Source organism: Alexandromys fortis, unplaced genomic scaffold, assembly GCF_014885135.2.
Source record: "Alexandromys fortis isolate MF-2015 unplaced genomic scaffold, M_Fortis_MF-2015_v1.1 scaffold_12, whole genome shotgun sequence".
Classification (NCBI taxonomy): domain Eukaryota; kingdom Metazoa; phylum Chordata; class Mammalia; order Rodentia; family Cricetidae; genus Alexandromys; species Alexandromys fortis.
The window spans coordinates 9020952-9045016 of record NW_026067937.1 but is presented as its reverse complement, the minus strand read 5'-3'; the positions used below and the strand labels follow the sequence as shown (position 1 = coordinate 9045016).

The 24065-nt window shown below is 34.1% G+C and overlaps 1 pseudogene; it reads right to left on the bottom strand.

Annotated features, from left to right (window-relative positions):
- LOC126504535 (60S ribosomal protein L38-like) overlaps positions 1–13756 on the bottom strand; it is a 42117-nt pseudogene extending 28361 nt beyond the window's left edge.
- Positions 13757–24065: the final 10309 nt, after the last annotated feature.

Here is a 24065-nt window from a genome sequence, read left to right as displayed (position 1 = left end):
AAATCTTCCAAGCCTATCAATCCGGCCTCCCTACTGATTTGCCTGTTAGAGGCCCTAAAACCTCAGGCCCTAATGCCCTACCTGCAGATTCCGACACTTATCCACCTTTGTTCAAAAAAAATAGCCTTATTACAATTTAGAGGAAATCTAAAATGGCCACCTAACAGCACCTTTAACCCTAATATTTTATGAGAGCATTCTAATTATTGTCAGTGCACAGGCAAATGGAAGGAGATTCCTGTAGTGGGGAGCTGTGGGCAGTGTTCCTGCCACCAGCTCCCAGCCGCCTGGCTAGCTTATGCCCTGAAACAACAACACGGAAACTGTATTCTTTTAAACACTGCTTGGCCCATTAGCTCTAGCATCTTACTGGCCAACTCTTACATCTTGATTAACCCATGTCTAATAATGTGTGTAGCACCACGAGGTGGTGTCTTACCAGGAAGATTCTAACATACGTCTATCTTTTTGCGTCTTTGTTTTAACCTCCATTTCTTTTATTTTTACATTTACTTATTGAGACAGGTCCTCTGTATATTTTTGTCCTGGAATAACTCTAGACCAGGCTGTCCTTGAACTCACAGAGATCCATCTGTCTCTGCCTCCCAGGCATTGAGATTAAAGGTATGTCCTACCACACCCTGAAGTCACAGAGGTCAATCTACCTCTGCCCCTTGAAGTCACAGAGGTCAATCTACCTCTGCCTCCTAAGTGTTGGGATTAAAGGTGGGTACCACAACACCCAACTATTCTCTTTCTTTCTTTTTTAAGAACTTTGACTTTAAGCCTGCATATATTTTTAACACACTGTAAATCATTTAGAGGTTTTCTTTGTTTTTGAATATCTCTTTACTGTATCTCTCTCTCTTTTTCTGACCACATGAGCCTTTACATTACTGAGCAATATGGGTAGGATTAAAGCCATGGCTTTGCCAGCTGGATCCAGCCCATTCCTTAACTTTCTGCGATTCCAGCCTTGTGGCTGAGGTACTGGCCAGAGCCTTGTTCATCACCACAACTCTATAGTTTTTCAAGGCCCCTGCCAGCAAGCAAGCTGCAGCATTCTGCTCACAGACCACACTCAGTTGGACTGCCTGCCTGAAGAGTCAGAGTTTACCCTGGCAGGACGGCCCAGAAAACTGGCATTTTAAAATGGTGCAGTTTTTTTTTTCCTGCTAAGGTTAAAAACTGAAAAGCATGTGTTCAGATTTTTATCAACACCATTTAAGTATTTTGTTGCAGGACCTTTTAAAAGACCTGCAAGGTTTTGAAGCTAAGGCTGAGTCAGGAAGCTTCTATTAGATGAGAGCGCTTGCCTGCTTCTAGCAAGCAGAGCAGACCTGAGAAATTGTTGCTACCAAGAAAACATGCTTTACTCTATTCTTTCCCAAGCTTTCTCAGGCTTTCTGTGAATTCAGTTATCTACATCTGAGCACCATTTGTAGTGATGGGGTGAGCAGGCCTGCTTTTCATCCCACCCAGCTCCTGCATGGCTAGCTTAGCCCCAGGAAATAACAACACACAAACTGTATTCATATAAACATTGCCTGGCCCATTATATATAGCCTTTTCTTGGCTAACTCTCATATCTTGCTTAACCCATTTCTAATAATCTGTGTACCACCATGAAGTGGTAGCTTACCAGGAAAGATTCAGCATGTCTGACCTGGTGGCTGGCTCCATGGTGTCTGCCTCATTGCCTTCTTCCCAGCATCCTGTTTTGTTTACTCCACCTACCTAATTTTCTGTCCTATCAAAGGGCCAAGACAGTATCTTTATTAACCAATGAAAGGAACAGATAGACAGATGACCCTCCTACAACAAGCCATCTCTCCAGCCCCTATACATTAAATTTTTAAATGAACTGGACAAACACATACCTTAAACAAGATCAGAAATACATATATACAGTATAACAAAATTGAGCTTAAATTTGTATCAATAAACCAAGATCCATATTAGTGTAAATCTCTATAGCATATTGCCTTTTAAATGTAAACAAATATTTATAAACAATATTTGAGAATTAGGCCATAGTTTCTCCAAAATGCTTCCTGCTTTTTGGGGGAACTGCTAATCGGGTCTTTCATTTTCTGAGGGTGTTCATTATGACCTTTCAGGGGGACTTTTTTTTTTTTATCAAACCACACCGTGAGTCTGGAGTAATCCACAGGTTCTCATCCTCTGTGGTAACAAGAGAAGTGCCTCTTTTCAAAGCAACATATCCTTAGACCCAAATTTGGAAGTCATGACATCTTTATAATATACATGCTGGTTTAGCTTAGCAGCACATACAATGAAAAGTCTCTCTATACTCATATAGCTCATTCACAGTCAAAATTTCAAAGAAAACACAATAATATACATAATCCAGACTCTCTGTGTATAGTCCATTTTTATGTGAATCATTTTTCTTTATTTCTTTTAATCTATGATTGTACTCTTCTTCTTTAAAGACTTTTCTTTTAAAATGATTTACTTCTTTTTCCATTCTCTATACTCTTTTACTTCTCTCTCCCAAGTCTATGTGCATTTGTCCAACACTATAACTCATCTGGATTTATATTTATTGCATATTGTAATTTTTTACTGTTGAGGAACACTTTTTGAAATGCTAAGCACTTCTTAAAACTCCATATATATGGGCCTCACTGAGGCCTCAGAAAGCCTCAGTTCATCATCCTAGACCCCAACAAAATTATATATATCACTATATATGTCACTACTTCAACACCAAGCTAGATGATAAATGTGGGATCAAACAGTAGTCAAGAAGGGAACTTAATATTTTGAGGAAGAGTTTATAATACTGAAGCTGTAGGAGAAAAGCTGTTTGTTCATCCTGGCCATCCAGAACCAAAATAACCACACAGAAACTATATTAATTAAAACACAGCCTGGCCCATTAGCTCTAGCTTTTTATTGGCTAACTCTTATGTTAATATAACTCATTTTATATTAGTCTGTATATCGCTATGTGGCAATGGCTTACCAGCAAAGATTCAGCATGTCTGACTCTTGTGGCTCCATGGCTTCTTTCAGACTCTGCCAGCATTCACTCCAGTCCTTCCCGCCTACCTAAGTTCTGCCCTATCAACAGGCTAAGGCAGCTTCTTTATTCATTAATGGTAATCACAGCACACAGAGGGGACTCCCACATCAAAGTTCCATATATGTCACTACTTAAATATGAAGCTAGATGATAAACGTGGGTTCAAACGGTATTCAAGAAGAAAACTTAGTGTTCTAAGGAAGAGCCTTTATAATGCTGAAGCAATGTAGAAATTCATTTCTAAGTGTAGGTAATTTGTCTTTTATCTTTATTCTATTATAATATTACAGCTTCTTCATATGGAACATTGGAAGCACTGATTAAAGGTTTGTGATTGATGTTTCTGATTCCTGATAGTTTCTAATACAAAAAGGACAACAAGAACATTCTAAAATCATAGGAAACAAGCAAAAAAATCAAAAACAAATACTGTACCATCCATCAAGGGTGGAGAACATAATCCCAGCTGAAAGGCTATCATAAACAATGATGACATGATATAATGGTTTCTATTGCTATAGTTTTAAAAAATAAGTAGCCAGGTGGTAGTGGCACATGGGAGGCAGAGGCAGGAGGATCTCTGAGTTTAAGGCCAGCCTGGTCTACAGAGTGAGTTGTAGGATAGTCAGGGGCATATAGAGAAAACCTGTTGTGAAAAACTCAAACAAAAGCAAAACACAAAAGATGTGTATGAGTGTAAATAGACAGGAGTTGAGTTGACATAAACATGGTTTCATTTGGGTTCATCCATGTGGACAATCTCATAATTATGTCTCAATTTCTGATAAAATTTAGAATATAAATGTGTTGATGAGACAAATTCTAGCTAAAGCCCATATGACTGACCCAGAGCCACTGTAAAGAGTTTCATAGCATATATTCATGGGAGATAGGGGCAAAAGGGATTGGAAATGGGCAGGGGAAAAAAAAAGCAACTCTGAGTGATGATGACTGGAATAAAAAATGAATGATTTTCAGTTCTTTCTGGTTGAGAATATTTTTGTCTTTAATACAAATTCCTTAGTAAACTTGTATACAAAACTACAAAGCACAGTGTCAGATCTGGCTATAAAATTTTATACAATTCCAATATATTCATGGATAGTCTCTTCTTTTGAGCATCAGAAGAGGAAGATAAAAGCTTCTGAGATAAAAGGCAGTGGTACATCAGCAAGAGGAGTCCCAGCTGAATGAAGGATTATATCAGGGCATAGTTACCATAGCAGTTTCCATATTCATATACTCAATATGTTTTTATGACATCCAAGGAGATCTGCTTATCATTAGAATAAAAAAAAGATGAACCCTGTCTCAAAAAAACAACAACAAAAAAAAGATGAACAGTTTGAAAAAGTCCTTAATTATATGGATACTGTACCTCCTGTCTCCAAACAAACAAACAAAAAAAGGTAGAAGAAAGACAATCAAATACTTACAGAGTAAAAGACTGGTGCATTGGAAGACTGCTAAAGGGAATGCAAAAGGATACAAGGGTAAGAGATTATAGGTCCAAGAGGCTGGATGTAGTGCTTTTAACAAGTGATCATGAAGGACCTTTCTCACAATGTGGTTCTTGAGCTTGTTGTCAATGTAAAGCATGAGAAATTCAGGTGAGGTAAAGACTTTGTCAGTAACCTGAAAAAGATTAAAAAGCATTTCATAGAATGCATAAGACAGAAAGGAAAAATGTTGCCATACTGAAGGGAAATGGAGAATTTCCCCCTTGGGTTTCTGTGAATAGGAGGATACAGGTAGTGAGAAAAATGTCATACTGTGAAGTTTGAGGAAAAAAAAATTTTCTCCTGATACACACTTCATTTGTGCACACTTTTGTTTTAATATCTAAAAAGATCAACACAATGCTCAATTGGTTTTATTCAGGATAAACTTGATACAAAATAAAATTTAGAGAATTCAAAAAATTATGATTTTTGTGTTGTTTCCCCATAATTATTACCTTTGAAATTCCTCTGAGCCAGTACCCTACTGACAAGCAGAGAGACGTTGTCTGCATCTGCGTTTGTTCAGACTGTACGGTGTATGTAGTCAGTGAAATGTGCTTACAGATTGACCACCCATGAGAAGGAAAGATAAACTAAGAAAATCCTGTAATTCAAAAGAAAGAAAAGAAAACATAATTTAAATTTGGCTTTTACATTACAGGTCAACTTCAACTATGGAAAACAACATTATTACCATCAGTGTAGTCCTGTTCGTATTCTTTATTTCTTAGCAAAACCCAAATTCCCATTAGTAAGTGGAAAACATTGTCACTGACACAAGACTAATCTCTGAAGCGAATTTCCTCTGATGTGACGAAATTAATCTCTCACTATAATTATCCTTTGACCTAAAGTTGCTGTCAGTTTTTGACATTTTCACCCTAGAACAATTGTCAAACAAATTGGTTTGAGTAAAAATTACATGCTGCTATTATAGTTCTGAATGAATATATGAACACAAAAAGTCATAATACCTAAAAGACAGACAGTATGTTATTGTAGTTTTGACTTAACATATGAACACAGACAGTCCTAATACCTAAGAGATAGACAGTATGCTATTGTAGTTCTGCCTGAATATATGAATACATACAGTAGTCTACAAGCATGGACAATCATTCAGGAAAGCACCTCGTCTGTTTCTGGCAAATTATCACTCTTCCCTCTCACTTAACAGAAATCACACAGAACAGTTTATAGAATCACACTTACTGAGGTTAAAAGTCTGTTCCTGCCTCTTAGATTTATATGAAATTGGACAAAAGAGTCATTTTCCCGAAACCGTTATCTTCATCTGTTGAATGGGATTACTAATAATATGTTTCCCCAAGAACTGTTTCAAGAATTACATTGATACAAATTTCCAGGGCCATATCAGTAACATATGCCCATTTTTTCTACTATCCAATTTGTTTCAATAATCATATGAATTAATATTGGTGCAAAGTGCACAAAATTATAATGCAACTGTTAAAATATTTTCATAAGAAAAGCAATTGTAGATGATGGGGATTTTATATTTTAATTTTATGACTATTTGACAGTTTCTGTGATCAATTAACTTTTAATAAGTGTAGTCAATATAAACTATAGCTTTTATATTTTTTGTCAAACACATGATGAATTGAAAAACAATGGAATATCATAGTAAGGAAAGTTGTATGCTTAAAAAAGACTACACCCTGGCTAGTTGTCTAATTATACTATAATTACATGTTCTGTACTAAGAGTAGAATACAATTGAGTATCAGTTTCATGTCAATATTTTATGACAGAGATTCCTATATTCCAATTTTTCTTTCTTATTTTTAAACTATCATGACTTGAAATCAGAAACTTTCTGCATTAAATCGTTAATTCCTGGATCCATAGGATGTATAGATTAAAAATGTTTTAAATACATGTGACATAAAAGCATGGAAACTATTTATGGAAAGAAGGGAACTAGCAAAAAAGATGTGGAAAAAGAATGGTGGCCATTGAGGAAGGGAGATGAATAATATCAGACTATTGGTGATATGAACGTTTGAAAGTGGGTCAACTCTGGTGACCTTAACCTCAATGATATAATATTTTCTACACTTTTTCTAATTTACCCAATAGGATAATTTCCATCAATGCCTTCGCCTGTGTACTCATTGGTAACTTCAACCAACTCCAAAGGATGATGCTAAACAGTAGTGATAGAGATGATCCAGTAGTAAAATATATACTCTGGTTGCAAAATTATTTGGCATGACCTCACTGCTGACAGCACTATCTGTGAGGTATACACATGTAATAAAAACAGATAATTAATGCCTACTCAAGTTGATATAGAAGAGTAAAAAATATCAAAATAAAATATAACTGAAAGTTGGACAAAGCAAAGCACAACAATTATAATTAAGACTTTTCCTGTTTTGTAGATGAACTATGTATTTGAGTGTCATAGAAAATATTAATGAAAGGAGAACCTTAGTAAAAATATTTTATAATCTGTAAATTTATCCACTTGATAGACAGCAATTTTACAGATATGAATACATACTGCTATGAGTCTAGGATGAAAAATCTTTGTGAATTTAAAGAGTAAAGGAGATCCTTAGAGAAGCTGAAATGAGATTTAATTGAAGAAAAATGAGGAAGCTGAATAAAGTCTTAAAATTTCCCATGATCTAAAAATTATAAATAAATATCTGTAAAGTTTTTGATTAAAACATATGTGAACATATTTTTCATGAGGAATCTATAATCCTTTTACATATTAACATTGAATTTCCTTTCATTAGAAGCACAAAATTACAATATATGATCATTATTTTATTCTTGAGTAGTTTAATTCATATTCATGTTAAGTAAGGGCAACAGCAAAAGACTAAAGTAAATTTTTGTAAGTATATATGATACCAAAGCCCAGTTTATGAAACTCACAAGAGAGTGTCAGACTTTATATTCAACTTTGTAATGTATTTCTTTTCCTATAAAATCAGAGTGACACAGACAAAAACTTCATTTTTTCAGAAATGCCAAGAGTTTGAAGAAGTAATGGCACCCATAGACACGAACACAAAGAAAAATGAACAATTAGTGCTCAGCTAGCTTTTCATAGTCTTCTGCAATCTAAGAGTCACTGCCTTATGAGAATAGGACCACTCATAGTGGCAGATCAATTATCAATTATCAACTTGTTACAATCAGTTAAGACTTGACACATCAGTTAAAAAAAAATGAGGCAACTCAGACCCAGAACGACAAATATCATATGTCTCACTCATAAGTCACTCTTAAGACATAAAGCAAAGATAACCAGCCTACAATTCACAGTCCCAGAGAACCTAGACAATAATGAAAGACATACATGGATCTAATCTACATGGGAAGTAGAAAAAGACAAGATCTCCTGAGTAAATTGGGAGCATGTGGACTATGGGGGAGGGTAGATGGGAGGGGAGAGGAAGAAAGGGGAGCAGAAAAAATGTAAAACTCAATAAAAACAATAAAAAAATAAAAAAAAAATAATATATCTCCCAAAGGCATAACCACAGACAAAACTTCATTCAATATTTCTTTCCTATTGATTGAAGATTGTGACAAGTTGATATTTAAAACTGACCATAACAAATACAAATGAGAAAAATAAAACTTAGTACAGGAGTCTCCAAAGACCATGCATTTTAATAAAGTTTCTATTTCTAAACTAGTTTCAAAAATAATAAAATTACAAATCCAAAATTATACTTTATCCAGAAAAATAAGGATCTGAGTGACAAATAGCTTCTAACTTTAAAACTGTGTAATGACACTCATCTGACAGAACCATAACATATGTTCATCCATTGGCATATGAGATTCAAATGAAAAACTTCCAGCCATATTCTGGCACTAAAGTTTCTATGCTTGGCCCACAGCAATTGCTTATTTGCCATAAAAGGGTGAAAAATTCATGGTCTTACACTGAAGTTTTTGAGAAATTTACTGTCATGAAATAAATCAGGCATATTGTTCGTTCAACAAAAGATCCAAGGAAACATGCCAGGAGTGGTTCTGGAAATTGGATAGGCTGTTCAGTGGTTCTAGAAATTGGACAGGCTGTTCCTTAAATCAATCTCAATCCACTCAGTCAGAAAGGAAGAAAAATATTAGTTGTCAATTAAAATGGCGTATCACTAAAATGTGAGATATTTCTGTGGCTAAAAATCTCAACCATGTATTTTCCTGAATGAGCTAATTTAGAAGTGGTTGGGGTGAACTGTTTTGGTCCATGGAGGACAGTGGCTTGAGGTAAATATGATTATGTCAAGAGGGAAGACAGCAGTGTTGAAGAGTTAATGTCAAAGGAGCTGATAACAGGAAACACAGGCTTGCATACTAGTTTATAAAAGACACTAAGCAAACACAGTTTGTAATGACGTAGATGGGCATGAAAGGCAAAGACAGGCTACTGGTTGTATTAGGGTATTAACTTTGATTAAGGCAGTAGCTAGTGGTATACTACTTGTCTGGTATGTAGTAAGTACCAACTTTGCTTCCCAGCAATACACATAAAGAACACTAATATTCTAAGTACTTCTAATACTTAAAAATGATAAAAGTATCTAGTAAATGTGTTTTCATGTCTTTCAAAATTAGTACTTTTCAAAATTCCAAAGTGTGTCTTAAGCTAAAGGGTCTATTTACTGAGAATGAACAAATCCTTTCTGAAAAAACACACACACACACACATATTTTCTTTTCCTTTATTTCTTTGAAACAAAAGACAAGGATGTTTCCTGAAAATGTTGGCACAACCTGTGAGACTAATTATTTATACTCTGTACCAGCTATGAAAAACAGAAACTGACTGTACTTTACAGGGAGTACTCTGCCATACTTTCAGAAGGAATATCCAGATACCCAGTGAAATGTGCCCACTAGACAATGTAAGAAAACTGTGTATCAAAATCTCAATATTTGTAGAATACCCAACTGCCACTGTTGCAATTATTTGACTTGTCAGCAAATCACTTCCTAGCAGCAAACACATGCCTAGAGAAATTGAAATATGCATGAGTAAGATGAAAATAGGGTAAACTCCTAGAGCATTTAGGAAGATAATTAAGATTTTATCTTGAAAAAAAAGTACAGGGCCATCCTTTCCTGAAGATAAGATCTGAAGATTTAAAAAGATTTAGTGACAATTTCTTTTATATTTCCCCACTTCCACTGCTTTCATTGTGGTGCCTAAAAAAGAAGATTTTAAACCAGTATTGGTGAGGAGATACCCACGCATTTGGAAGGCTTTGGAGAGGATTATGCAAATAGGCTGTCTTCTGGAAGCCTTGAGGTGTTGGGATTTGATCTGTTGACTCCACAAAGCATCTAATTGCAATGGTTTCCAAACCTTTGGACTTAGGGACTCCTGGAGACTCATAAATTTTTTTGAAGCTCCAAAAGCTTATAATGTTTTTTTGTAACAATTATGAAACTAGATACTACTGGTGAAAAAGAGTAATTGTATGGCTATCTTCTCAATCTGAATTCTGTGATCATGAGAGATAGTTATTATAGTTGGTTTTAGTGACAACATACCACAATATAGAATTGCTTGAGTAGGTAACATCACCAGAAGAACTGGCCCGATTAATGGCAGAAGTCCCAGGCCAGCACCTTCTAGCAGGAGTACATATAAAAATAGTATTTCAGATTTTTCTCCTATCTTCTGATCAGTTAGCCTTCTGATTTACCTCTTGTTCCACTCTTGTTGCTGCTGATAATGCCTTTTGAATGAATATGTATATATATATATATGAATATATTTGTATTAAATTATATATATAATAAGAATAATTACACAATGAGAGTAGAATTACACATGTTTTGCATGAAGACTTTAAAAAAGGAACAGCCTACCAACCTATTAATCCAAAACTTTTAAAAGCAAAAGTGGCTAATAAACTTATAGAACAAATAAGTAAAAAACTAAATATATTCCACATATTTGAAGCTACTATCCAGCATTTTGATATCTCTGCTTATATCCCAAATATTCTTCTTGGAGACTTTGAAAAAAGGAAAAAAATATACTGAAATAATAATAGCATTGTTTTAAAACAACACAATAGCATAAATTGGTAGGTTTGAATACCTCTTTATCTGAATATAACACAGACTAATCTTTTCTAGAGCTTAAAAGAATCTTATAAAGTATTTCTTATACTTCAGGTTAAAGATAGTATCATATAATATATTACAGTATTTTATAATAATCCTGTTAGAAAATGTTGTAGGGTTGGCATTCTGACACTTAGTGAAACTCAGCTTATCTGTTTCAAAAGAAAAAAAACCTACTTAGATTGAAGTATGCTTTACCATAAAAGGAGTAATTGAACTATTGCCTATTGGAATTACAAAACAAACACAGCAAAGTAAGACTGATACACAAACTGTTAAAATTCAATCTTAATGGTTACAATAAATAAGTGGGTGCGCAAGGCTTTGAATATTGCCTAAGTTGTATGTAATTAGCAAATGAGGACCGAACACTGGTGAAATTAATTATGCTCAATAGAATATTTATTTGTGTTTGTGAACATGTTCTGCCTATAGGCAATTAAGATTTATCAAGCACAATTGTTTCTAAGTATAGTCACAACTATATAATATTAATTTTTTATTGCCATGTAACTCATTCCAAATCACCTAAAATCCCAGATCTATTATCGGGCAGATAACTTTGCTTAATTCTCAGCTCAGATCTCTGAAACATTGGATTCTCATCTGAGGAAGAACGAGAATGTGAGGTTGTATTAGTAGGAGAGCTAATTTTCTTATTTCTATAGAAGTGAAGATTACTGAAACATTCTTCAGCTCCAGCCTTTCATTGTGTGCTTATTTCATAGAAACACAAAGGAGACACACTAGGCAAGTCTTAGAGATTTTGAGATCACCAATGACCTTTAATGTGCAATAGTGTATGGCCACTAAGTGCTGCCTTACTGTACTTTATATAGTGTTTAGCAGGGCCTCACCAGCAATACTCATATTGGAAGGGAGGGTATTATGAATTGGGTCGTAAATTTATCTTCCAAGGTGTATATTCTAAACATTTAGTCACAACACTATGGAGTGAAATCTTTTGAAGGCCCTAGAGACCATTGAATGTGGACAAAGTTTAGCAGGGCATGTACTCCTGAGGATACTGAGAGTCAGTGCTCTTCTGCCATTGTGTCTTCTGGACCTTGGGAGATGACCTTGGGACCTTGGGAGCTTTTACCACCACACATCCTGTTATTATATTCTTTCTTATTGTTGAATTAAATGGAATTCCAAAGGATGAGGAAAAAATGTAAGTCAAAAGTAATCAGTTTCCCTATAAAGTAGATCTGTTGAGTATTTTGTCATAAGACAAAAAAACTGACTAACAGAATTTTCAAAGATATGCCTGAGAGAGAAGACAATTGGACCCCTACTCAATGTCTTTCTGTACATCCACCAAAATAACACTTATGGAAACAGATAATTTGTCTAAACACCTTATACAATGTGAGTTGTCATGTGTTTTGTAAGAAGTTATTTCAGTAGCTATTAGATAAAATTGCAATATATTAGAAAACAAAAAATATATTTAATAAAAATTAAAAAATATATGCTAATTAAAAATATGAGCGTATTTCTGGACACATAAGTTATTTCATATTTTTACTCTTCAAATATTTTCACCACCTTCCTAATCAGGAATTTTAATGATTATTTCTTCTGGATCTTGAAAGTTTTCACTGAAGAAAAACTTTGCTCAAACAGAAAGGTGATAAAATATTTAACAACCTTTCTATAACTACTGAAACTTTGTATCATTAGGAGGTATTTTTAAAGAATCTAACAGCTGTGGGTTTTCTTTCTTGACATAAAATATAGAATGTTCTTGCGATAATGCAAATTGATTTCAAATTCTACAGGCTCTTTAATGTCAAATATATCAAACAAATTAATGTAGTTACCATTTGTAGAACATGTGTATATTTCTAGAAAGCCACCCTGAAGTTGTCTGACTTGCCACTATGATGACAGAGAAAACACAGAAAGTAAAGTTCTATCTGATGTCAAATTATAAACTTTGCCCACCAGAACCTGTCAATCATGGCTTAGAGCTGAATGCATGAATTCTTTGAGTCTTTGGAACAACGTTGCTCCAATATTATGATTCCTTTTCCTACCAAAGATAGTTTCACTATTGAATACAAGTCATTAATAAATAAACCAATTCACTCATCTCTACTACCTGTGAAGTTTAAGAAGGATATGCTGGCCTTTCCACTTATGAGTGAATTCTCCAGGTAAGGTTTAGACACTACATGATTTATGCTGTATTATGAGATTTTAAAATAATGAAGTCAGATGAATTTTACCAGATTATTTTCTGTAGGCACAATTGTCCCCAAAGACCCAAGTTCAAGACTCAAGGGGAAACTGTGCCTTTGAGCATAGTTTATATTTGCAATCTGTCAATCATCAGTTCAGATATAATTCAAATGAAGAATGATAGTACTCAGGACTGATAGTTTAAGAAAAGCAATGCATTCATGGGAGCAGCTTTGTACTATAAAGAGAAGAAAAAGAAATTTATCACCAACTGACATAAGACACAGAATCTTGAATTTTTTGAATATTTTAGTGAATATATTTCTACATATTTTATTTTAGTAAATATGAACAGATAAATACTTAAGAAAATAGAAAAGGAGATGTGGCATACATATGTAAGCAGAACTATGGCTATGATATTTATACTTCCTTATTATCCAGTTGTAGTTTGTTTTATCATTTTTGTAAATGTTTAGTTTTACATGGATTGTATTTTTAATTCTCTTTCTTTGGTGTGTGTGTGTGTGTGTGTGTGTGTGTGTGTGTGTGTGTGTGTGTGGCATAGGGCATGTGCATGTGAAGATAGGTGTCCAAAAAAGTAAGAAAAGGACATCAGAACTTTTAGAACGGGAAGACTCTATAACTTAATGTTTCTTTCCCACCTGCCATTTGCCAAATAACTATTCTGAAGCTTAATATTAATAACTAGCTGTTTGGCCTATTAGTTTAGGCTTATTATTAACTAGATCTTACACCTTAAATTAAGCCATTTCTATCATTCTATAGTTTACCATGAGGCTCCTGGCTTGTTACTGCACATCTTGTTTCCTCGGTAGCTGCTAGAGTCTCTCAAACTCTGCATTCCTTTTCCCTTTATCATTTTTTGGATTTCCCTCCTGGCTCTCTTCTGCCTAGCTATTGGCCAAAGCAGCTTCTTTATTAACCAATGGTAATAAAACATATTCACAGCATACAGAGGGGAATCTCACATCATTTCCCCCAGTCATAGAGAGGGAAGAACAAATGCGGAAAACCCACAGAAACTTCTGACTGTCTCATCTATATTGGCAGAAATCATCAGTCATTTTCTTTTTTGTCCTGCAGAACGTCTGGCAGACTCTTTCATGAAGCAGGAACCTTGAAGCACTGTCCTACCTTATTTTGGCAAGTTCAGCAGTCATTTTTCTGTAGGTCCTGCATGTCCAGTTTATACAGAATATTGTCAAAAAGTTAAGACCAGAGCATTTTCTTGACCAAATGACTTGCCTTGCCATACTGAAAGCAAACAACATAAGAAGTTTCTTCAATGCCCATCATCCTCTTGATGTTCTTGGTGCTGCCAGGAACACCTAACATGTCTCACTGTCAGGAAAAGCCTAAGTTCTTAAAACATTTTAAATATCATATCCTATAAGTCTTTAAAGTGCTGGAAAATTACCTAATTGAGATATTCTTTGTATACCTAAAAATCTTAACTAATATGACTATTAGTGTAGACAGAGGCTGCTTGTTTATTTCCTAGCCACCCAGACCTGAAATAATTACACAGAAACTGTATAATTTAAATCAATACTTGGTCTATTAGTTCACACTTCTTATTGGTTAGCTCTTTCATCTTAAATTAACCCATTTCTATTAATCTGTGTATTGCCATGTGGTTGTGGCCTACAGGTAAGGCTTTGTCTAGCCTCTGGTGTCAGTCACTTGCAGCAGCTACATGGCTTCTCTATGCCTTTGCCTACTTTCTTCTTCTCTATCTGCTTAAAATTCCCACCTTGCCCTATTCTGTGCTGCAACTGGCCCAATGAAGCTTCTTTATTAACCAATGGCATTCATAACATACCGTGATATGGCTAATCCCACATCATATTAGTTTGATATATATGGGTGATTATTAATTTGTACTTTTTGTCTATATAATGATTTTTTAAATGAGCTATATAAACATAATACCTAAAACAAGAGTAGAAATAGATGTATGCTATAACAAAATTAACCTTATATTTGTATCAATAAACCAAAATCCATACCAATATAAAGATTTTGAGATTAACAATTTTTTTTGGATTAAGGAAGATTCAATAATCCACCGTTTTCTCAGTTGTATATCATATCTAACTTTCTTCTTTAGAAAGAGTTTGAATATGACCATGATCTGTTGGGGAGTATTATTTTAAGTTTTTTTTTTACTTTTGTTTATGCTGCATTTGATTAGCTGTGAAGTTGTTGCTGTGCCTGTCTAAAATACCTGATGGTCCTAATAAAGAATTGAATGACCAATAGCAAGGCAAAAGCAAGGATAGGAGGGCCTGGAAGGCAGAGAGTTTTAAAAAAGGAGAAATAGAGGAATAGGGGAAGGAACAAAGGAGAGAACAAGGAGAAGAGGACCTCAGGGCCAGCTAGTCAGCTACCCAGCAAGCCATAGATAAAGAAGCAAAGAAAAGTAAAAAGAAATAGAGAAAGATAAAAGTCCAGAAAAAAAGTATTTGGGTTAATTTAAATTTTAAAAAAGCTGGTAAGAAACAAGCCAAGCTAAGGCTGGGCATTCATAACTCTGTATGTGATTCATTTGGGAGCTGTATGGTGGGCCCCTCAAAAGCCAAAAGAGTAAAAATAAATCACACAACAATTAACCATTTATAACTAATCATTTTAAATGAAAACAAGCATTCATAAACAATATTTTGGAAATTTGGGTGTAGTTTTCTATACTACTTCCTGCTGATTGCTGCACACTGGTGATCTTAGAGGGACTCTGAGAAAATTATGGTTAAATCTTGGCTGTCATCATCAGTGAGGTTCCATTGTCTCAGTCAGTTGCTTGGAAGCTGTGCTGCATTTTGGATCATCTGGGTTATAGCTCCCATGGAGACTTCTCAGGGGATCTTCCTTGATCAAATCATGTTAGCCTGGAAGAATCATAGTTTTTCATATTCTGTGGAAACAAAGGCAGAACCCAAGGCAACATATACTGAGACCCAAATTTTGATGTCAAGATACCTTTATGTTGGTTTAGCTTAGTTATCTCCCAAAATCAAATGTCTCTCTGCAGTTAGCTCATTAACAGTCAAAACAATTAAAAGAAAGTACAATAGTATACACATTTGTATATAATACACACTATTGTATATCCCAGCCTAGTTCTATTCTGTTAATCCATTGGCTGAAAGCAGCTTCTTTATTAACCAATAAAAGCAACAAATATACAGTTGGACTTTCCAAACCATGAGGATTTTCTTTCTTGTCTTTTAAAAATCATGATTTGTGTTAATCTAAAGCCCCTACTAATTGAAAAATTCTCTGGTGATTACATTATTTAGCTGAGTAGTTCTTTCAGCATTATTTATTACTAAGTCACTTATTTGTACCTAATAATTGGAAATAATGTAGCTGTTACTATCCTCCAACATCTAGCTAATTTCTTCAACTTTGGTATAAAAGTTGCACTTCCCAGCCTCCCTGACAGTTAAGTGAAATTAGAGTACTTGGTTCTAATCAATGGCATTCACTATGTCCATGCATGCCATTTTTGACCATAATTATAAAACAATATAAACATATGCTAGAATCAATATAGCCGGTTAACCTGAATTTGATGCTTAGTTACAGAAATGTGTGCTTTCTCACAGTCATTGAGGCTAGATTCCTAGGAATTCATGATTTTTCTTCTTCTTCTTAGATGTTTCACTCCAATCTCTGCCATGATACTTACATGGTTTTCTTTTTTATGTGTCTCTTTTGTTCTCTCCAAGTTTTAAAAGAAAACCATCTGCAAGATCAGGATATCAACCTAAGTATAGGGTGATTTATGGATATATAATGTATTTTGGATTTTTTGAGACAGGGCTTCCATGTGTAGCCCTAATTTTTCTGGAATTCTCTCTCTGTACACCATGCTAGCTTGATATTCACAGATATTTTCCTGGCTTTGCCTCCTGAGTACTGAAATTAAAGGTGGCATTAACATTGCCTGACAACTTATATTTTTATCACTACTGACACAGTGTGTCACTATGTTCAGGAATAATCTTGAACTCTCAGTTCCTTAACTCACTTTCCCAAGTGCTGAGAATATAGTTGTGAAAAACATGCCCAATCTCTGGAACAATGTCATCTTAAAAGTCTCTGAAGAAAAAAGTGTCCTGGATTGTGCCACATTCTGATGCTGTACCAGATGGAAAATTTGAAAGTTTTTGTTCAGTGCACTACAGTATCTGTGTCTCTCATGAATTATATTTTACTTTTAGGGATGCAAGAAGCTGATAACCACTTTGCAGCTAGTAGATGACAGACTTCAGCCTGTATGAAAATTACCTGGAGAGCTTGTTAGAGCACCCAGAGTGTGACCTCTGTACCAAAGATTTTGATTCACTGTCATAGATGGAGCTTTTGTTTGTTTGAGCAAAGTCATTCATAATAACAGTACTACTGTGTCAAAGAGACTGCATTTTGCAAACTGGTTGTATATGGGGAGAAACACAAGCAAATCACAGTATGGAAGGGAACAGAGGTATACTTTTATTGACCAAGAATTTTTTATTTAAATATAACATTGCATTACATGTTACAGTTCTGAAGTACATATTGTGCCTTACTAGATTGTTCAGTCTTAATATAGCATTGTCTAAGGTGCTACAACTTCTTTGGACATTTTAATGCCAGTTGAGGGAATAATACCTTACTTTTCTTTGTATAAAAGTTCTTGTCATTTCATGCTTATGCATACAAATTCAATGGAAGCAATTTTTAACCATATTTGAAATGCTTAAGCACTCCGTTAGGTATTCAACTATGTTCTCAATACAGTTAAATAGCAGTTTGGGGGATATTGTTGTCCTAAGAGTATTGAATTTTTCAAAAACAAGCATATTTATACATTTGTTTGGCATCCTCCTGCATTCTTAGCAGCATGTTAATATTTTTTCATGTAGATATTGTGAATTTATTAAGTATTCCTGGTGATTTTAAGTTCTTTTATCCCCACTGGATTTCTTGGTGGATATTTTTTCCCTATATTATTGTCGTCTTCTAGAGCAGAGGTTCTGAGGTTCACATTGCATTTTATTTTACCAGCAGCCTTCATAAGTTTTGTTGTTTTCTTTCTTAGTTTGTTTTAATAACAAACGTTTGAATACAACATCAGTAAATAATAATTTTGTTTCACTTCTGTCGATATCTCTTCTGTTTCTTCTAGTCCATTTGCTTCAGGGCATTGTTAAGTAATAACAGCCATTATTGATCCCACACCCTGTCCTATGAAAAGATGATCTACAAATGTTCCTCCTGTACAAGTGCTCAACATAAATTTTAGGATGAACACTTCTTTATAGTAAATTGACAAAGAAGATGTTCTGAGAATTTGCCATAGGCCAGAAGCTTTCAAATTAAGATATTTAGTGAAATATTCAGATAGGCTGTGCATTATTCATAATAGAATCTGTATAATACAATACATAGTAAAATGTGGGTGTCCATGCTTTATACTATATTTTAATTTTTCATTTCTTCTTGAACATTTTAAATGGGAAATAATAGCAACAACAATAAGACTAGTTCCTACTGAATAACCACTATATAGCAAATATTATTCTAAGTAGTTTGCCTCTATAGCTATATTAATCCACATAGCCAAATTTCAATGCCAATGAAATTTAACTGTTTGAAAAATAAATACATCAAACAGACCTTAATTTTATTAGGGTTACAATGGAGAATATGTATTTTAATCTTTAAGGCCATGTAATTACTAATCCAACTCTTAATTTTTGTACATGTAATGTTTTGTATAATCTTAGTATAGAAAATTCAAGAATAGCCCTCTTAAGTAAATAATTATGTCTATTTATTGGGTGTATAATTTCTTTTTTCACATTTTTGATTTTTTACAGATCTTTGATATCATAGTCCTTAACTACTGACTATATTGTGTTTCATAGCACAGCTTTTTTTCATCACAGTTTGCCTGATATTAATGAGAAAATAAAAACCCAAGGTCATCTAGTATTGAGTCTACAACTCTCCACTAGCCAGAATTCAATTCTAAATGCTTACTTCCCCTTTCCGGACCTCTAATCTCTACTTTTTAAAGTTGTTCTATTAGGTTTTCTAGAATATAATTATTAGATCAGTTACCCTTCTTTTCATCTCCATACCTTCCCATTTCCCTTTCTCTCTTTTTCAAATTTATAGTCTCAATGTTACATTCAAGTTTATGTATTCACAAATATATTCTTAAAAACAGCATACTTAGTGTACATATATTGTATTTATCATTTTTTCACAGCTGACCTTTTGGTATTGAATACTTAAATGGTGAGCTCTTTCCTGGTCAATTACTTTTACTACTCTCAGCATTCCTTAATTTCCTTAAGTTCTCTGCATAGAATTAAGCCCTCGATCCATATTAGCATGTCTATTATTGTTGCCATTGCTCAATTCATTCTTAAGCATTTATGTTGATGAAACTCTATGGATGTAGATTCTGATGTTACTAGGAGATATACTTTCACAGTAAACACCCTGATTCTCCAGCCCTTACCGTCTTTCTACCCCCTCTTCTGCAGTGTTCCCTGAGCCAATACCATCTAAAAACCCCCTCAAAGCCATAAATGAGAAGTCCTTACTCAAGTTGTTATGCAGAAGACTCCCATCAGAGTTCAGGCTTTTTATATTGCCCTAGGTTGCTCCCAAGAGGTAAAGGCAAGTCTGTGCTATTGAAACCACAATGCTCTTCAGATGTAAGATCTAGAAGCTCCTGAGTTGGAACTGACCTAAAATCCTCCTACCTGAGAAACTATACTTTATTGCTTTAAAAGATACCATGCAGGCTTCCAAAGGAGTTGAGTAATGAGTCTTATCAAACTGTGATGCCAATGGATCATAACAACAACCAGCATGGCACAATATTATTTAAAGTGTTCTAGTCACTTGCATACCTTGGCAGTGTCCAGTGATTCTCTGATGGAACTTTATTCCTACCCACCAAGAAGGAGACCTTGCCTAGTAGTAGAAACCTGGCCAACTACTTAGTGCTAGTTAAGTCATAGATCTTGGAGGAGAACACACAACCACGACTCTACTAAACCTGCATGATCACTATCTATATTATAAATATTCTACTAAAAACCACAGATATGTGTGGCTTTCCCATTATCAAGGAAACTCTTCTTTGCAATAGACTGAGACCATTAAAGAAAACCACAAATAATCACAAAGATACTGAGTTGTGAAACCTAGTACCAAGCAGAAAATATAAAAAGCAATTACCTAAACTTTTTAAAACCATCAAAATTCAGGGTTTTACTCTTATAACATATGTTATAAGAGAAACATTTAGCTTTATCTTATATATAATATATAATATATTATCTTATATAATATATTATATTATTGTAATTGCTACCATCATTTTGGAATGTTAATCTCTCCTTCTTCCTGGAATGTTGTTTCTGGGATGTATTTCTGAGACTAAAATTGTTAGAAATTTCGCCATTCTTTTCCTTTCCAACATCATTCTGTCACAACATTTTTTTTCTAAGCCAAATTAAAATTGTGTGTGTGTGATATTTATACACATATACCAGCATACAATCGTCTTTACACTTAGCCTACACGCACTCTCTAATATTTATGTTACGCCTATGTTATTTATATATTGCAATGTAAATGATATGTAAATAGTTGTATTGTTTAAGAAATATTGATAAGAAAACTGATTATTGAGAAGAGATAGGGAAGCTAATTATTCAGTAAAGATTTCAAGTTATGGTTGTTTCAACTGGTGTATGTGTTTTCTTATATTTAAGGCTAATAACTATTCATGTCTCTTAAAATTGCCATCATAGTTAAATGAGAACATGTACTTTATTTGCTTAGTATATAGAACATACAGATGCTTAATTATGCATACCCCCTGCCTTCTAAAACTAAGCCTCATGCCATTACAGTAAAGATGGATTGGGTGGGGTCACTGAGGTTCTTTATTTGTTTCTCTTCCAAGTGTGCTCAAATTAAAGGAGTCTGCTCTTTCCTACTGATCACTATGATTTGTCACTCTAATTGGCAAATTGGGAGGGAGGGTGTGGTTGAGTTTAGCTTATTAAGGCTGCTATTGATCGGGCTTTGATCTCAAAGCTCCAGTAACCAGAGGACATTAATTTGGATCACAACTAAGATTGTATATGCTCTAGTCTTCTTCTCATTTTTAAAATAAGTATAAGTTGACTAACAATGTAAATATATTGGATGACAGATAGGGATTAGATACCACAAGTATGGCTAAACTATAAAAAAGCAAATCCCAGTTTCCTTCGGTAAACAGGAAAGTAGAGGAGGCAGGCTTAATAGTGTTAGAGATGATTACAATCAAATTAGTACACTTCTAAAAGTTGCTTAATGAACTAAAAAAGGTGATGGGTTAAAGAACGATCTTGACTTAGAGGACAGAGCCAACAAGGATTCAATTAATAAAAATCTAATAAAATTGTTAAAGCAATTTAACACACAGCAATTTTGAATTATGTGTTTGGCATATAAAAGTTCCACAGTAAAAATGTACTCCTTAGATTAATTAATTTATTTCTTGACTTGCCTAATTAGTTTTCCAAGAAATTGAATCCATCATGAATTATTTTAAATCATATGGCAAAATTTTTATTTTAATATTCACATTACTCTATTTTATATTGATGGTGAGTTAAAAACTAACCCCAGAAATACCTTTTCCAATGCTTATATGGATGTGAGAATCAAATCAATGGTTGTAAATACATTATAATATCAGAAGATACGAAATCCATTCACTACTAATTTTATTAGTTAAAATCTATTCATTTCACTTTCTTTTTATATTTTTACTTATGTATGTTTCTGTGTCTGCCATTTGTTTGGGGATAATGCTCTAGTACATTGTAAAGATTTGTCACTCATATTAGTTTAATACAACTCTGACTGGCCAGTAGCCAGACAGTAAGTGTAAGCAGGGCAACCAAACTAATAGAATTCTTGGAAGAGGGAAGTCAGTCACTAATCAGATGCAGAGGAGGCAAGATGATAATGCCTTACTGAAAAAAAAGGTACCAAGATATGTGGATAAACATAGATAAGAATTATGAATTAATTTAAGTTGTAAGAGCTACTTAGTAATAAGCCCGAGCTAATAGGTCAAATATTTTCTAATTGATATAAGCCTCTGTGTGTTTCTTTGGGACTGAACAGCTGTGGGGGATCAGGCAAGACAGAAACTTCTATATACAGCCATATATATGTGTGTACACACAGAGAGCAAAAAAGATTGTGTGGCATAACCTGAGCTAGGGTTTCAAGAGGTTGTGATATATCAAATAAAGTCTTAAGACTAAACTCAGATCTTCTGACAGAGCAGCAAATGCTATTAACCGTTGAGCACCTTTTGCAATCCTTGTTCTTAATCTATATTTCAAATGTTTCTATTTTTTTATAAGAGGACATTGGTTATAGTTAGTGATATATTTGTGGACTAAGGTCATTGAGATAAACAGTACTTCTTTATAGGCTACTAATAAACCCATAATATGAAATTGCAGGATTTTCCTCTGTGATTCAAAGAATGAGACCAAAACTAGATCATCTCTTCTGTATATGTGTTGCTTTTATTGGTTTATGAATAAAACTGTTTTGGTCAATGGCTTAGCAGAGTAAAGTCAGATGGAAAATCATAACAAAGATATATAAAAAGAGTATACAGAATTAGGGAGATGCCATATAGCTGCCAAAGGAGATAGACACTAGAAGCTTATTGGTAGGCCACAGCATCTTGGTGATATCCAAATTAATATAAACCTGCTAGTTTAAGATATAAGAATTAGTTAAGAATATATCTAAGCTATTAGCCAAACAGGGCTATAATTTATCTAGTTGCTGTGTGATTATTTGTGTTTGGGCAGTCAGGAAATGTACACACAGTATCTGTTTACACCCAGGGGGAGACACAGCATCCTAAAATTCGTGGAATATCACGAGATTGCTATTTAGAAGGATACTTTCTGGTAAAGATTTTTTTTTAAAAAAAAAACACATCATCATGCCCTCTCTTAACAGTTAATTCAAATGGAGATTGTGAGAACAATTCAGTCAATGAAACAGAGTTCATTAAAATAACATAATAAACCCAAACAAAGTATAGTGTTGCAAGTATGGAATCCCAGTGCTGGAGAGATAGAAACAAGTGAATATCTGGAGCTTACTACCAATCAGTCTAGCCTGCTCAGATAACTCTAAGCCAGTGAGAGTTGCTAGGTCAAAATTCAATGTGAGCAAAAGCAACTAAATTTTTCTAATATTTTCTAAATACACATAGGAAACAATGTTGATACTACATTACTGTGTTGGTTTGAATAAGAATGTCTTATATATTTGAATGTGTTGGTCTGAAGTTTGTGTCACTGTTTGAAAAAGAAAAAGAGGTGTGGTCTTTGTGGAGGTGATATGGCCTTGTTAGAGTAGGTATGTTACTGGGAGTGAGTTTTAAGTCTTCAATGGTCTGTGAATGGCTCAGTCTCAGTCTCTCTCTGTGATACCTGTGGATCTGAATGAATGCAAAGTTCTCGGCTACAACTCAAAAACTACATCTATCTGTGCCCTGTAATGATGACCATGAATTAACCCTCTAAAGCTGTACATGAATCCCTGGTTTATTAATTTATTTTATAAGAGTTATTTTGTCCATCTTTGTGGTGTGGTTCTTGTAAAGCAAACCAGTATGGTCTGAATTCACAGGTATATTCATGCCTCTCTGTCTGAAACACAGGAACTAATCATGTAACTTTGAAACTGTACTCTATTTTTTGTTCTTAATATATCATAACTTTTCACAGCCATTAATGGCTTTGTTGTAATTTTAATGATTTTTATAATCTATCATGCAGATGTCTATAGCAGTATTTCTCTTATTATAAGAAAGGAATATTTTCTAACTCATCACTGAATATAAACAGCTCATGAATTCACATTATTTTTATATTCTGTTGATTTTTATGCCTTTTTTATTTTGAGATATGGAGAACAGAGTGCCAAATGTTATTATTCAAGGATAAAGAATATGAAGTTTTGATGGATCCCTGCTATGTTGCCAAGTTGATTTATCTTTAAATTAAGTCAATTGATACAATCATTAGCAATCAATGAATATTGAATTTTTCAACACTTTTTAT